The sequence below is a fragment of the Chiloscyllium plagiosum genome, unplaced genomic scaffold, assembly GCF_037043375.1.
Source record: "Chiloscyllium plagiosum isolate Xiang-an unplaced genomic scaffold, Cpla_swu_hap1 HiC_scaffold_20, whole genome shotgun sequence".
NCBI classification, from domain to species: Eukaryota; Metazoa; Chordata; class Chondrichthyes; order Orectolobiformes; family Hemiscylliidae; genus Chiloscyllium; species Chiloscyllium plagiosum.
The window spans coordinates 14,983,998-14,999,645 of NW_028270158.1; the positions used below are offsets into that span (position 1 = coordinate 14,983,998).

General features: G+C 43.4%; 1 protein-coding gene across 6 annotated transcripts in view; it reads right to left on the bottom strand.

Annotated features, from left to right (window-relative positions):
- The window catches only part of zc3h7a (zinc finger CCCH-type containing 7A), a 111,776-nt gene that overhangs the window by 91,580 nt on the left and 4,548 nt on the right, over positions 1 to 15,648 (bottom strand). For 3 of the 6 annotated variants that reach the window (XM_087997682.1, XM_087997685.1, XM_087997683.1), the window contains exon 1: positions 2,543 to 2,700. The exons of 1 other annotated variant lie outside the window; for it this stretch is intronic. The gene's annotated coding sequence lies outside the window, so the exon portion shown is untranslated. Of the gene's footprint in view, positions 1 to 2,128; positions 2,148 to 2,542; positions 2,702 to 2,833; positions 2,998 to 15,648 lie in introns of those variants that run through there. 2 more of the 6 variants (XM_087997684.1, XM_087997686.1) reach the window with 2 other exon arrangements.

The following is a 15,648-nucleotide window of genomic DNA, read 5'->3' on the forward strand; positions in this document are numbered from 1 at the left end:
GCCTACAACAATAGGAGACTTGCCAACTTTAGGGGCATTTAAATGTTCATTGGATAAACATATGGATAATAATGGAAGTGTAGGTTAGGTGGGCTTCATAGGTTGACGCAATATTGACGACTGAAGGCCCTGTACTGCGCTGTAATGTTCTATGAAGCAACATTCGTTCATAAAACAGCAATGAACTGCTTTTTAGAAAGAAAGATCTGTTGTGCCTGCACATTCTGGAATGTCTGCTCAAGATTAACAGATGGCTATACTGAACTTTTTCTTAAGGGAATACTGGCGTGGTAGAGTCCAATATTGTCCAGAACAGCTTTGGAGTACACAAAAGGTGGCTAAGCGGGTGACAGTGCAGCTCTCAGCTGCTGAGCAAGAGGAAGAGGAAGATGGGGGTTTGAAAGAGGGGTGTGCGCACAAGGTTTCAAGTTGTATGAAATATGGATTGACTAGTGTGTAAATTGTGTGTGAGAAACCAAATGAATATTGTTTACTCAATAATTTATCAGGGAAAATGCTTGAAATTCATAACTGGTTGTGACATTTGCAATCAAAACCTCGTATTCAGGTTTATCCACTCAATCTGAATCACTTAATGTCAATTGGGTCAGTTAAGGTTCTTCCATGAACTCACCATGGAAACAGCAGCATGGGAAATTCATTGCAAATTAACAAAACAAAATAATGGCTAAGAACATGCAAACTTTGGTATTTATGCTGTTGTTCTGAAGAAAAAAAACTCTTTAAAATTTCAACACAAGTTTAGACAGGAATGGATGTAGGTTTGCTTGCTGACCTGGAAGGTTCATTTTCAGACATTTCATCACCACACTAGGTAACATCTTCAGTGAGCCTCCAGACGAAGCACTGCTGCTGATTCCTGCTTTCTATTTACATGTTTGAAACCCAAACATATAAATAGAAAGCAGGAATCACCAATAGTGCTTCGTCTGGAGGCTCACTGAAGATGTCACCTAGTGTGGTGATGAAACGTCTGGAAATGAACCTTCCTGCTCAGTGAGCAAACATAGTGTGGAGATGATATGTCTGAAAATGAACCTTCCAGGTCAACGAGCAAACCTGCATCCAGAACGTCAATCTGAGCTACAAATCGTTTCAAAACTCGCTAACGTTTACACAGTAATGTTTAGTCTGTGTCTACATCATCTAAAAATGAAAAAGGAACCACTGAAAATTAAAGACCTAGAGGTCATCTCACAAAGAACTCTTCATAGTGGGCAGCACAGTGGTTAGCACTGCTGCCTCACAGCGCCAGAGACCTGGGTTCAATTCCCACCTCAGGCAACGGAGTTTGCACATTCTCCCCGTGTCTGCGTGGGTTTCCTCCGGGTGCTCCGGTTTCCTCCCACATTCCAAAAATGTGCAGGTTAGGTGAATTGGCCATACTAAATTGCCCGTAGTGTTAGGTGAAGGGGTAAATGCAAGGGAATGGGTCTGGGTGGGTTGCGTGTTGGTGTGGACTTGTTGGGACGAAGGGCCTGTTTCCACACTGTAAGTAATCCAATCTAATAACTATTTTGAACCCTGCTTATGAGCAGATAAACACCTAACTCCAAAGATTTCCCTTCCTGGTAGAATACTAGAGAGAAAATAATTTTTTTTTGTCCTGGTTGTCTTTGTTTTGCAACTTTGACATATTTTGAAGTAACAACTTAAAGCTGGAACTTTGCTTACACATTTCAGTTGAGATTCAAGATGTGCAAAAGCTCCAAAACAACATCAGAATCTGCCTCAAAATGTAAATTATGTACAGTCTGAATTTCTGACGACGCTTCTCAGGGGTGAAAGTGAATATATAAACACGGGAAGTGCCCACTGTTTGATTCTCAAGTTAAGCCCGAAGTTCTGTGTTGAAACAGCCCAGTGTCGCGGTCAGTAAATCGCAGAGTGGTTCGGTGGTCGCCGACCCCTGCTACTACAGCCCGCGGCCTTGAGGCCTGGTCGGCGCCTTACACCGAACTGCCGTCAACAAACAGCCCCTGGTACCCGAGCACAAGGCCTGGCCACGCCAAAATGGAGGGGTAGAGGGGTAGAGTGGTGTCCCCCCTCCCCCCCCCCCTTTGCCAGCCCGGGGGTGGGGGTAGGTCCCCACCACCACCAAACTTACGGCGTGAAGGGACTCGGCGGACAGACTGGCGACGCCGGCTCCTCCGTGCCCCCCTCCCCTCCCCTCCCCTCCCCTCCCCTCCCCAGGAGGAGCGGGCTCCGATCCGCCGGAGCCTCCCATCCCCCCACCGCCGAGCTGCAGGACCCCGGCCGCGGTTGCTAGGGGGTTGGGGACCCCGGCCGCGGTTGCTAGGGGGTTGGGGACCGCGGCCGCGGTTGCCAGGCGCTTTTGTTCGGCGCGAGCAGCTTCAGCTAGTGCTGCTGCTGCTCCTGCAAGTTGCTCCGGCTTGCAGCTCTGGGGAAAACTTTTACTCCCGCACTATGCAAATCTAGGTGCAAAACAAAAGCGGGTAAGCGGAGATAGTTTGCTCCTTTCTTTCATAATACATATTATGCAAAGCACCAATGCACTTACCTATCTGCTGTATTTGTTACCGGAGTGTCTTTGTTTCTCTGCCCTCTAGTTTTTGTCAATGCGCTCCGCACTCTCTGTACACATAAACCTTATTTTCGTTTCTCTCCTGGACCAGTAACGTGTCTTTTCTTATTCTTCACTGTCAGTAACAACCGCCACCTACAGAGCGATAGAGAGCTCAAATATTGCAACTAGCACTGTACACACTACATGGGAACTCAAGATCTGGCAGCTAACATAACACACCCCTTTGTAATTACACTACAGTCGGAAATGTATACGTGTACTCACTTTAAAACTCCAGTTTATCTCAATATTTGCTGAAATTCCAACCAAATTTTGGCCTATACTTTCGTGGAGGCTTTCTCTCCTGAATTGTTTCGGAAGAACGTTGTCTAAATGTATATATTTTAATTATTAAATGTTGTTGACAGGAGTGTTACATCCTTGAGATGGTATTGCAAGCAACAGCTCTCCAAAAGAAGTCCCAATCTTAAAATGTTGCTCGCAGTGAATTCGTTTTCCCCTTTTTAGTTATGTGTGTTAAAACAATGCAAAAAAAGTATTATTCTGCTGCCAAGATGGAACTGAGCTTGAGCCTATTGTTTGTGTCGGGACGTTTACATTTTGGAATGTGCGAAGTGTAAAGGTGCAACTCCAACAGGGATTCAGATTGTTTGGCATTGCCCAGGCAAAGTCATGTGCTTTAAGGGGAAGTAATTTTTAAGTGGCATTTCTCCAGATGAATGAACAGATATGTTTGGGCCAAGATTGCTTTTTTTTAATTTCAAAAATATACTTTATTCATAAAATACTTTGATGGTCTGTACAATTGGACATGCCAGACATATGTAAACATTCCATTTCTTTGCATACCGAAACAGAGTAATCATTCCTATTGGGGAGAAAGTGAGGTCTGCAGATGCTGGAGATCAGAGCTGGAAATGTGTTGCTGGAAAAGCGCAGCAGGTCAGGCAGCATCTAGGGAACAGGAGAATCGACGTTTCGGGCATTCCTGAAGAAGGGCTTATGCCCGAAACGTCGATTCTCCTGTTCCCTAGATGCTGCCTGACCTGCTGCGCTTTTCCAGTAATCATTCCTATTTACAGGTCTGTGCGATTACATTTTTAGCTGAGGCGTCAGCGGAGCCCAAATGACTACATGGGCCCCCTATTCTTCTTAGGCAGGCAAATGTTACACAGTGGTCTTTCCCCACCGCGCCTTGGCGGCAGCTGCCCCAAGCTTCAGCGCATCCCTCAACACGTAGTCCTGGACCTTGGAATGTGCCAGTCTGCAACACTCAGTCGGGGTCAACTCCTTCAGCTGGAAGATCAACAGGTTTTGGACCGCCCAGAGAGCGTCCTTCACCGAGTTGATGATCCTCCAGGCACAGTTGATGTTCGTCTCGGTGTGCGTCCTGGGGAACAGGCCGTAGAGCACAGAGTCCCGCATCACAGCGCTGCTCGGGACGAACCTTGACAAACACCACTGCATTCCTCTCCAGACTTCTTCTGCGTAGGCACATTCCAGAAGGAGGTGTGTGACAGTCTCGTCCCCACCCGCAGCCGCTTCGAGGGCAGCGTGCAGTGCGGCTGAGAGTCCGGGCATGCATAAAGGATCTCACAGGCAGAGCCCTTCTCACCACCAGCCAAGCCATGTCTTGGTGCTTGTTGAAAAGTTCTGGCGATGAGGCATTCTGCCAAATGGCTTTGACAGTCTGCTCAGGGAACCGCTCGACAGGATCCGCCCTCTCCTTTTCCCGAAGGGTCTCAAGGACACTACGTGCTGACCACTTCCGGATGGACTTGTGGTCAAAGGTGTTTTTCTTCATAAACTTCTCCACGAAGGACAGGTGATACGGAAAGGTCCAACTACTCGGAGCGTTCTGCGGCAACGAGGCCAGGCCCATCCTTCGCAACACCGGGGACAGGTAGAACCTCAGTACGTAGTGACACTTGGTATTTGCGTACCAGAGATCCCCGCACAGCTTGATGCAGCCACACACAAAGGTGGCCATCAGGGTCAGGGTGGAATAGGGTGTATTTTTTCCCCTGTTGCCCAGATCTTTGTACAGCGAGTCCTTCAGACCCGGTCCATTTTTGACCTCCATATAAATTGGAAGATGGTCCGGGTGACTGCATCGGCACAGGTTCTGGGAATAGGCCAGACCTATGCCGCGAATAATAGCTAAAACAGTGCCTCACACCTGATGACCAGGTTTTTTCTCGCGATGGAGAGCGACCGTAGCTTCCATCTGCCCAGTTTCTGCCTCACTCCTCCCAAGACTTGGCGCATGCCCCAGCCCCCCCGAACCAAATACCCAGCACCTTCAGGTGGTCGGTCCTGACGGTGAAGGGGATCGAGGATTGGTCGGCCCAGTTCCCAAAGAGCATGGCCTCGCTCTTGCCTCGGTTTACCTTGGCCCCCAAGGCCCGTTCGAACTGGTCACATATGCACATGAGTCTGCGCACGGATAGCGGATCCGAGCAGAAAACGGCGACGTCATCCATGTACAGGGAGGCCTTAACCTGCAGGCCCCCGCTGCCAGGAATAGTCACCCCTCTCAGGCTCGCATCCTTCCTGATGGACTTGGCAAATGGCTCTATGCAGCACACAAACAAGGCAGGAGAGAGAGAGGGCAGCCCTGCCTGACTCCAGATCTGACTGGGAAGCTATCTGATTCCCACCCATTGATTGAGACTGCACTGACAATGTTGGTGTAGAGCAGTCTGATCCAATTGCAGATTCCCTCCCCAAAGCCCATTTTGGAGAGAACATCTCTCATATACGTGTGTGATATCCTGTCAAAGGCTTTCTCCTGGTCCAGGCTGATCAGGCAGGTGTCCAACCCTCTGTCCTGCACGTAGGCGATCGTATCCCTGAGGAGTGCGAGACTCTCAGCGATCTTCCTGCCCGGTACAGCACAGGTTTGGTCAGGGTGAATCACCGACCCCAGAGCAGACCTGACCCGGTTGACAATAACTTTTGACAGAATTTTGTAATCCGCTTGTTTGGGCCAAGATTGCTGGCTTATTAAAGGAGCATTTCTTTGTTGGTGAGAGGACCAGAACACCTTGCAATTCCAGTAGATCCACCCTCCTCATACTGCATCTTTGATCAGGTTGATTAAGAACAATTTCTGAGGAAGGTGACAGTGGCGATCCAGAGCTCCAGCTCAATGTTCTGGGTTCAGGTCCTACCTGTCCCAAAGGGACATCATAACGTGTCTGACCAGGCTGATTAAAAATAATTATTAAAATGCATTTGCCCTGATTGGCTAACTGTTTTCTTTCTGACTTGAAGGTGCCAGTGTTGGACTGGGATGTACAGAGTTAAAAATCATACAACACCAGGTTACAGTCCAACAGGTTTATTTGGAAGCACTAGCTTTCGGAGTGACGCTCCTTGATGAACCACCCAACGAAGGAGCAGCGCTCCGAAAGCTAGTGTTTCCAAATAAACCTGTTGGACTGTAACCTGGTGATGTGCGATTTTTAACTTTGTTTTCTATATAGTCGAAAAGTGTGGTACTGGAAAAGCACAGCAGATCAGGCAGCAGTCCTCACTTCCTCCTGTTACTTTATAGTTTGGTTCAATTTGCAAAAGAGTATTAAGATCTATATTGGTATCTGCTAGCACACTTTTGGGGCTACCATGGAGTGGCGCTGGTTGGCATCCTGACCCCCCCCCCCCCCCAATGAAATCCTAACTTGGTAAGTTTGATTTCTTTGGTCCTGTAATTTCCCCTTTAGTATAATTTAGATTAGTTCAGCTTTTTGCTACTCAATCCCAAATATTAAAATGTGTATAAATAAGGGTTCAGGGCTTTTATGGTGCAGTGGTAGTGTCTGAAACTTTGGCCTTCCTATCCTGAAGGTGCATTACAGTATTATCTGATTAGGTTGTTTTGTTTTGAAAAGTAAGGGTTCCATCTCGCTGACTGCCTTGGACACGATTTGTGGGTAGATGGGGGTTGACAGTTCGCACTAGCTGGGCTGTTAGTTTAGAGGCTTACCGAATAATGAGTCAGATGAGGGTCAGGATTTCAAATCCCACACTAGTTTGAAAGATCTATAAGTTATGGTGTGCATTATCATCCCAGTTAGATGTTTTTATTTAATTTTGATCAGCTTCCTTTATCACTTTACCTTAACCTTTTTGACTTTTTTGTTACGCTTCACAACAGATGCCATCTCATCCATTTTTTAGTTTTATTTTGAAAAGATTAGTGCTCTTGTAGTGCAGAGGTAGTGTCCCTACCTGGCACAGAGATGTCTCATAACGTGTCCAAAAAGATTCATTAAAAATACTACAATATATATATAGAGTCATCCAGAGTAATGATGGGCTTCATGGTGTGTGGTTGATTGAAAGTAAATTCTAACTAGAAAGTCTGGATATTGTCTAAAAGCACTTAACAAGTACAACACCAAAACACTTCAAATTCCTACTGCTTTCTCTAATTTTGAACATTATATCAAAGAATAGTTGGAGGCAGAAAAGGTAACATTTTAAAACAAAATTGGTATGCTTAGCTAATCCTCCTTATATAAGAATCAGTATGAACTCCCCAGCATTGAAATAGTGTGATGAAATATTGTTTGTGTATCTGGATTGATGTACTGTAAAAACCCTCAAGAAGCTCAGTACCATCCAGGATGAAGTAGTTTGGACGATCAATAGGCCATTCACCAATGTGAATAAATATTCTTGTCAAAAGTCCTAGGCAATGACTATCTCCAATAAGAAGAATGTTCTATCAATCTACCCTTGACGTTCAATGGCATTTCTATTGCTAAATCTCACTATCAATGTCCTGTGATTGAGACTGAATTAGACCAGTCACATACATACTATAGGCACAAGAGCAGGTCACAACCCAGGAATCCTGCAGTATCTCACCTTCTGACTCCCCAAAACCTGTCTATCATCGACATGTCAGGATCGTGATGGAAAACTTCCTCCTTACCTTTAAGTTCCAACAACACTCAAGAAGTGTCACACCATTCAGGACAAAGCAGCCTATTTGACTGGCACTACAATCACTGTTGGTGGGTCAAAATTCTGGAACCTCTTTCTTAAGATGCGCATGTATAAGCAAGTGAAAGCTGCTTTAATTTTTATTTTGTGTTGATTTATTCATTTCTGGGGAGCGAAAGCTGTACTTTCTCCTGTTCTTTTGTGGGTGTCACTGACTGAGCCAGCATGTATTGCCTTGACTGGGTGATGGTGAGCTGCCTTGTTGAACCATTGCAGTCCATGAGGTGTTAGACCACCCATAGTGCTATCAGGCAGGGAGTTCCAGAATTTTAACCCAGCGACAATGAAGGAAAGGCAATATATTTCCAAGTCAGGATGGTGAGTGGCTTGAAGGGGAACTCCATGTATCATTACTCTTACCCTTCTAAGTAGTAGAGTTCATGACTTTGGAATGTGCTGTCAAACGAGCTTTGGTGAGATACATCTGATAGATGGTACACACCGCTGTCTTTGTGCATCAGTGGTGGAGGGAGTGAATGTTGAAGTTGGTGATTTGAGGTGCTTCTCAAATGGGGTGCTCTGTTCTATTTAAGTGATAACTGGAAAAAAAATAGAAAAAATAAATTCTGAGAGCTGTGTGGATCTCCTGGAGGACTGATTCCAATCCTGGCCATTGGAAAAATCCATAATTTTATTAAATTAATCTTGTTTTATTAATGAAAAGCTTATATTGTTTAAGACATGCCTTAAATGCTTCTGATATTAGATGTTTCCTATTGGTAAAAGGGGGTGGAGTTATGGACGTGGATTTCAAAAATAAATCACAAGAACAGCTTGTCGTTATTTCTGGTGAAATCATAGTCCATGTGGACTCCAAAATGTAACGAAAATCATACAGGAAGGATCTTAATACAGTAGAGTGATTGCTCACTGCGATCATTAAGTACAAAATACAAATTTATTCATAAACACAGCAAATACTATGGACACTGGAAATCTGAAACGAAAACAAAAAATGAAACACTCAGCAGGTCAGGCAGCTTCTACAGATGATTAAAATGGTTTACATTCCAATTTCCACAGATTGTCCCTGATCTGCTGAATATTTCCAGCACTTTCTGTTCTCATTTCATACAGTGCACACTGCCCATCCTTTCATCAAACAGGAACTATGAGATTCGCCTCAATCGAAAATTATGTCGTAACTACATCAACGTCATGCTTATTCAAGCATTTTTCTGTAATCCTGTTGGTATGTAAATTATACTTATTGGTCTAACTATTAGTAAAAGATCACCTGATGTACGTCATTTCAGAGTCACTGTCACATGAAACAAAAGAAGCCATACTGTACCTAACTACATTACACAACTACTTATATTTTCCGGGTTGAATTTGTTTTCCTCTATTCTTCTTAAACTGTTCACATCCACTAAGAATGATTTCCTTTGAGTGCCACTTCAGTTAAAACTTGTCCAGTAGATGATGTGATTGAATTGATATTCTGTCCCTCCACATCAGAGAACTTCTGACTGACATTTCTCCTATGGCTCAATAGCTACATTCCTCAAGAGAAGAACCTTTGATGCTCAATGCAGTTACCAATGACAAGATCTTCAAGGCCAGGCAACAATGCTACCTGCAGTAAATGAGACATTTATTGGTTAAAGCAAGTTCCAGGAACTGTTAGATAGTGTCCAGAAATGGACTAACTTCAGGAACACCCAAATGTTCATATAACAAATAGAAATAGATGAATGGGGTTAATTGGTTGTCTGGGTAGGTACAACGGGACAACAGTGGGAAGTATTGTAACACCTAATTCTGAACCAGATGATCTGGGTTCAAGTTCCACCCACCCTGGAGGCGTGTTATAATATGTTCAAACAGATGCATTAACGATAAGTTAAAGATGGGACAAGTGAGTGGAAGAAACAATAAGACTGAATAGTTAATAAACCTGATCTCCAAAGCAAGGTGGCTCCAGTCTTACTGACTGGTTTGGATCCAGGCTGATACTAAACTTGGATACTAGGATCACAATTCAGGATTAATATATGCTCACAGCTACTTGTCAACGTTATGCGGCCCATTTGTTTCAATGATCTGAGCATCCAGCCAAAGCTAACCACACCATTGCCTGATTGGATGCATTAGCAGAGGGCTGGTTTCATGAGAGGCAACCATCATTTAAAGCTCTCCTGCTTCTTACAAAGGGAGGGTACACTGAGGCTGAAGTAGATACCAACAGTTATACAGGAAATGAATCTGACCTGGAGATGTTGAATATTGGGGTAACATTTGAGAGTTCACACAATGAGTTTTCTGGACACTGCACTGGGAAATTGTTGGAGAGAGTGGGAAAAGGAGAGCTGTCCTGTATCTGCAAGGTGTCAAGAGGCCCTGAAAGCAAATGCTGATAAAGCAGTTGGAGCAAATAACTATGGGTGCCAGTTTTAGCCAGATAGACCTTAAAACCTGGATGCGGTGCCACAAATAGTCCAATGGTGAGTGGTCTTGGTGAGTGAAGGAATCTTTCATTGCCACATCTAGTCAACTACAGCTTAAACCTCACTATTCAATTCACCATATCTCTATGACTGACTTCCCAATAATGAATCAGGACACATACTTGACATTCAGATGGTGCATTGCAATCTCATGTGTAGGCTGGGATTCTGTTGGCCAAGCCAGTGATACCCAAATCCAGTGAATAAATAATAAAGACCCGCAGCAATGTGGTTAACTCTTAACTGCCTTCTGGGCAATTACAGTTCAGCCATAAGTGTTGGCATAGCCATCGACATCAACATCACATGAAGTAATATTTTAAAAAAAGAACATCTCCACATTTATACAACACGTTCAATGTGATAAAACATCTCAAGGCACTTTACAGGAGCATTATCAAACAAAATTTGACATTGAGCCACTTAAGGAGCCATTAGGACAGACTATCAAATACTTGGTTCTGGATCAGTGGTGCTGGAAGAGCACAGCAGTTCAGGCAGCATCCAACGAGCAGCGAAATCGACGTTTCGGGCAAAAGCCCTTCATCAGGAATAAAGGCAGTCAGCCTGAAGCATGGAGAGATAAGCTAGAGGAGGGTGGGGATGGGGAGAAAGTAGCATAGAGTACAATGGGTGAGTGGGGGAGGAGATGAAGGTGATAGGTCAGGGAGGAGAGGGTGGAGTGGATAGGTGGAAAAGGAGCTAGGCAGGTCGGACAAGTCTGGACAAGTCATGGGGACAGTGCTGAGCTGGAAGTTTGAAACTGGGATGAGGTGGGGGATGGGGAAATGAGGAAGCTGTTGAAGCCACATTGATGCCCTGGGGTTGAAGTGTTCCGAGGCGGAAGATGAGGCGTTCTTCCTCCAGGCGTCTGGTGGTGAGGGAGCGGCAGTGAAGGAGGCCCAGGACCTCCATGTCCTCGGCAGAGTGGGAGGGGGAGTTGAAATACTTGGGTCAAAGTAGTAGGTTTTAAGGATGGTCTTCAAGGTGGAAAGAGAGACGGGCAGGGGGGTTGGTGGGATGGCTAGCTGAAAGCAGAATGGAACATTAAACAACAATTTAACCATCAAGATGTCATCAACCAAAACATCTCTTCATCTGACCTGTGGAGTGTTTCCAGCATTTTCTGTTTCTTTCAGATTTCCAGCAGCCTTTTACTTTCTTCATTTTGAATCCACCCTAATTTTTGTGTACAAATTAAAGTAATTTTTAGAATGCTTGTTGCAGTTATGATACACAAAGGCAGTAATTGCAGGCGAGGTCAGAGTTAAAACACAACAATTTGAATCACTGATTCAATTCCTTAGCTTGGTTCTCAATTATTCTAACTGTAGATGGCTGGTACAAACTTTAAAAGAGAACACAACATTAAAGTGACACAATTTATAAAAATAAAAGGTCTCCTTCAAGATACTTTCAGCTGTTTTATTATAACATCAGAAATTTAGTCTTTGCCATATCCATCACAAAATAATTAAAGCCTCTCAAATGGAAGGCTATCTCACATGAAACGCGTTACAATGCAATTGAACTAAAGCAGAGTTAAATCTGGAAGCTAAACTCTTACTTTCGCTTTGAAATGCTAAAAGAAATAATACTAATTAATATTTGGGAAATAAAGTATGATTCCTTAGGCCTTCAAAATGCTTGATTCCTAAATAAGTGTCAACTGAAAATTCAAATGCTTTCCCCTGCAATGTATTTACAAACATTACATCATCTTTGACTAAAGAACACAGTCCTGAATTGTGTCTTGCAGTCTCCCAGATCTGCCCGACCTGCTGTGTATTTCCAGTGTTTTCTCTATTTATTCCAATATGTTTAATATTTTTTTTTCCTTTCCTTTGTTGAGCTTTCATTTAAGTTCATTAAATCGTTTAGAACTGAAGAAACACGTTTCTTTCTCTCCTCTGCCAATACTTTCCTGAATTCACTGAACCTGTTGCAAAATTGGGATGTTCTGATGTTAAAAAATGATTAAGTATGTACTGATCATTTGTACTAAAAATCAAGGAATACAAAGCAGACCAACACTGCCACGACTGCATAAACAGTTATAAAAACAAGTTTCCATGAGGTTAATTGCTCAACAAAAGATAATTATTAGCCTGGACCAAAAGAGACATCTCAGTCTGAGCTAGGAATACCAATGCATGTGATCAGTGGTACGTCTTAGTGAGTTGTTGTCCTTGGAAAAGAGAAGGTTGAGGGGAAACCTGATTCAAATGTACAAAACTATGAAGGGCATAGACAGGGTCAATAGGAATAATCTTTTCCTTTTAGTGGAGAGGTCAGTTACCAGGGGCAGTTTAGAGGGGAGATTTAAGGAGAATTTTTTTTCACCTAGAAGCTAGTGAGTGTCTGGAATCTGCCTGAAAGGGTGGGAGAGGCAGAAACCATTACAACATTTGAGAGGTATTTAGAAAAACGCCATTGCATCCAACACTCTAGGCAAAGTGCTGCAAAATGAGATTAGGACAGATAGGTGCTTAATGACCTGGTACAAACATTGAGTCATAGAGATGTACAGCACGGAAACAAACCCATAGATCCAACTCATCAGCACCGAGCAGATATCGTAAACTGATTAGTACCATTTGCCACCATTTGCCCCATACCCATTTAAATCCTTCCTATTCATGTAACCGTCCAAATGCCTCTTAAAGGTTGTTATTGTACCCATTTGCATCATTTCGTCTGGCAGCTCATTCCCTACATGCATCACCTTCTGTATAAAAGTGTTGCTTCTCAGGTCCCTTTTAAATCTTTCCACTCTCATCTTAAACCTATCCTCTAGTCTTGGTATTCATAGAGTCATAGAGATTTACAGCACGGAAACAGACCCTTCGGTCCAACCGGTCCATGCTAACCAGATATCTCAACCCAATCTAGTCCCACCTGCCAGCACCTGGCCCATAACCCTCCAAACCCTTCTTATTCATATACCCATCCAAATGCCTCCTAAATGTTGCAATTGTATCAGCCTCTACCACTTCTTCTAGTAGCTCATTCCATACACGTACCATTCTCTGCGTGAAAAGGTTGCCCCTTAGGTCTCTATCATATCTTTCCCCTCTCACCCTAAACCTATGCCCTCTAGTTCTAGACTCCCTGACCCCAGGGAAAAGACTTTGTCTATTTATCCTATCCATGTCCCCTCATAATTTTATAAACCTCTATAAGGTCACCCCTCAGCCTCTGATGCTCCAGGGAAAACAGCCCCAGCCTGTTCAGCCTCTCCCTGTAGCTCAAATCCTCCACCCCGGCAACATCCTTGTAAATCTTTTCTGAACCCTTTCAAATTTCACAACATCTTTCTGATAGGAAGGAGACCAGAATTGCACGCAATATTCCAACAGTGGCCTAACCAATGTCCTGTACGGCCGCAACATGACCTCCCAACTCCTGTACTCAATACTCTGACCAATAAAGGAAAGCATACCAAACGCCTTCTTCACTATCCTATCTACCTGCGACTCCACTTTCAAGGAGCTATGAACCTGCACTCCAAGGTCTCTTTGTTCAGCAACACTCCCTAGGACCTCCCTTACCCTGGAAAAAGACCTTGGCTATTCACCCTATCCTCTAAAAAGTTACCCCTCAACCTCCAACACTCTAGGGAAAATAGCCCAGCTCTCCCGATACCTCAAACCCTCCAATCCCAGCTATATTCTTGTAAATCTTTTCTGAACCCTTGCAAGTTGAACAACATCTTTCCTATAGCAGGGAGACCAAAACTGAATGCAGTATTCTGAAAGTGGCTTCACCAATGTACTGTACAGTCGAAACGTGACATCTCAATTCCTATATGCAATACCCTGACCAATGAAGGCAAGCATTTCAAACATCACTTTCACTACACCTCTACTTGTGACTCCACTTGCAAGGAACTGTGAACCTGCACCCCCAAGGTCTCTTTGTTCAGCAACGTGATGGGCTAAAGGGTCTCTTTCTGCTCAATGGCTCTATGACTGTCTCACGGGAATAACTGCTGAAAACATTTCTAAATTTAGATCAGAATGCTTATTTCTCAGTTGCCGATAGTTCCAATTTATCATAAATATAATTAAATTTTGCCAAAGTAATTTCAAAATGACATTAAAAATTTTGGTGGCTGAGTACAATCAGACTAATTATATGTAATTTGTTCGAATGTGTATGGACAGTAAACTTTTAAAGTTATTTCTTTAACAAACTACGTAAAAACTAGTCTACTGTGATGCTCATTACCATGGGCCCCACTAGTTTGAAGATTGTGTATTGAAATTGATCAAATAATTTAATTTTTAATATTTATTCATTCTCTTCTTTCTGCCTCCAACTCCAGGATGTTAACTATTTTAGAAGACAATCACATAGCTATTGTTCCCATAATGAAGACAATACTGTTTTCGATACTCTTTAAACTATGTTAAAAGTTGTTCAGAATCACTGGCACTTAATTTAATCTGTGTTGTTACAAGTCATATTTAGCAAATTTGTCACCAGTACACTATGGAAGAAAGATCATCCAAAGTGAATATGTTGTAAATATGGAACCTTTTGAATTACTCAGCACCACACAGATATGTAGATCTGCAATTCACCCAAGATCAAAATAGCCCATGCAGACACAGCCCACAACACAAAATCTACACTATAATTGTTGTGTTATTTCTTTTCTTTTCATTGTTTAAGTGCAGACCGCATGAACACTTTACACTCTAATTATAATGTTTTCCTAAAATCCTTGTGATACCACTATAATGTAAACAGAACCAAGTGTTGAACACTTACTTTTGGAAGTCACTAGATAGGATGTGCAGTCACCTAGAGGGGTACAACACTTGACCCAACCAAAGATGGAAATCAAAGAAGCAAAAATCCCCTGGCCTAACACAAACTGGTTACATCCCCAGTTTTGGCCGTTTGCAGGTTTTGCACCCAGTCCGTCGGCTTTGTGATAGTGAAGAGCCAGATCCCATAGTTTCTTCTTCATCTGGCTGTGTAAACGAGTCGGTCATCTCCATCATGCGAGAACGAGGTGGGTGCTGCAACAATGGAAGGAGAGCCTGGATATAATCTGCCAGCCTGTCCAAGGGTTGCCGGATGCCTGCAGCCAATTCTTGAAGGTCACTACGTAGCTCTCTCAATTCCTGCCTGATGCCATGCAACTCCTTATTGCCATCCCCGAGTAATACATTGTGTTGCTCCTGGATGCCGAAGAATTCTTCATCCGAAATTTGCTTATGTAACCTCTTCCCTTGAGGCCGGAATGAATTTTGTTCTTGAAGGTTTGGTGGTGATGCAATGTCTGGTGAAGAATAATCCGCATCAAAATTTGGACTAATATCTTCCTGTTTCACTTTCACAGTGGTTTCTGTGGAGATGAAAAGATACTGTTCACCTAACATGCATACTGATGCTTTTCTGAGGTTGTCAGTTCACGTCTGCTTGAAATTCATAAGCTTGCTCCAAAACGCAAGCCCAGGATTCAAGTGTTTAGTAAAGAATTACCCTCCCTCGGCCCAGATTCTGCTGCAGCAGGAGATCGAAAGGCATTTATCATTAGTTATAACTTGCTTGTGCTTGTTTAAAAACGATCACAAAATGACCAAAATGTAAGCAAAGGAATAA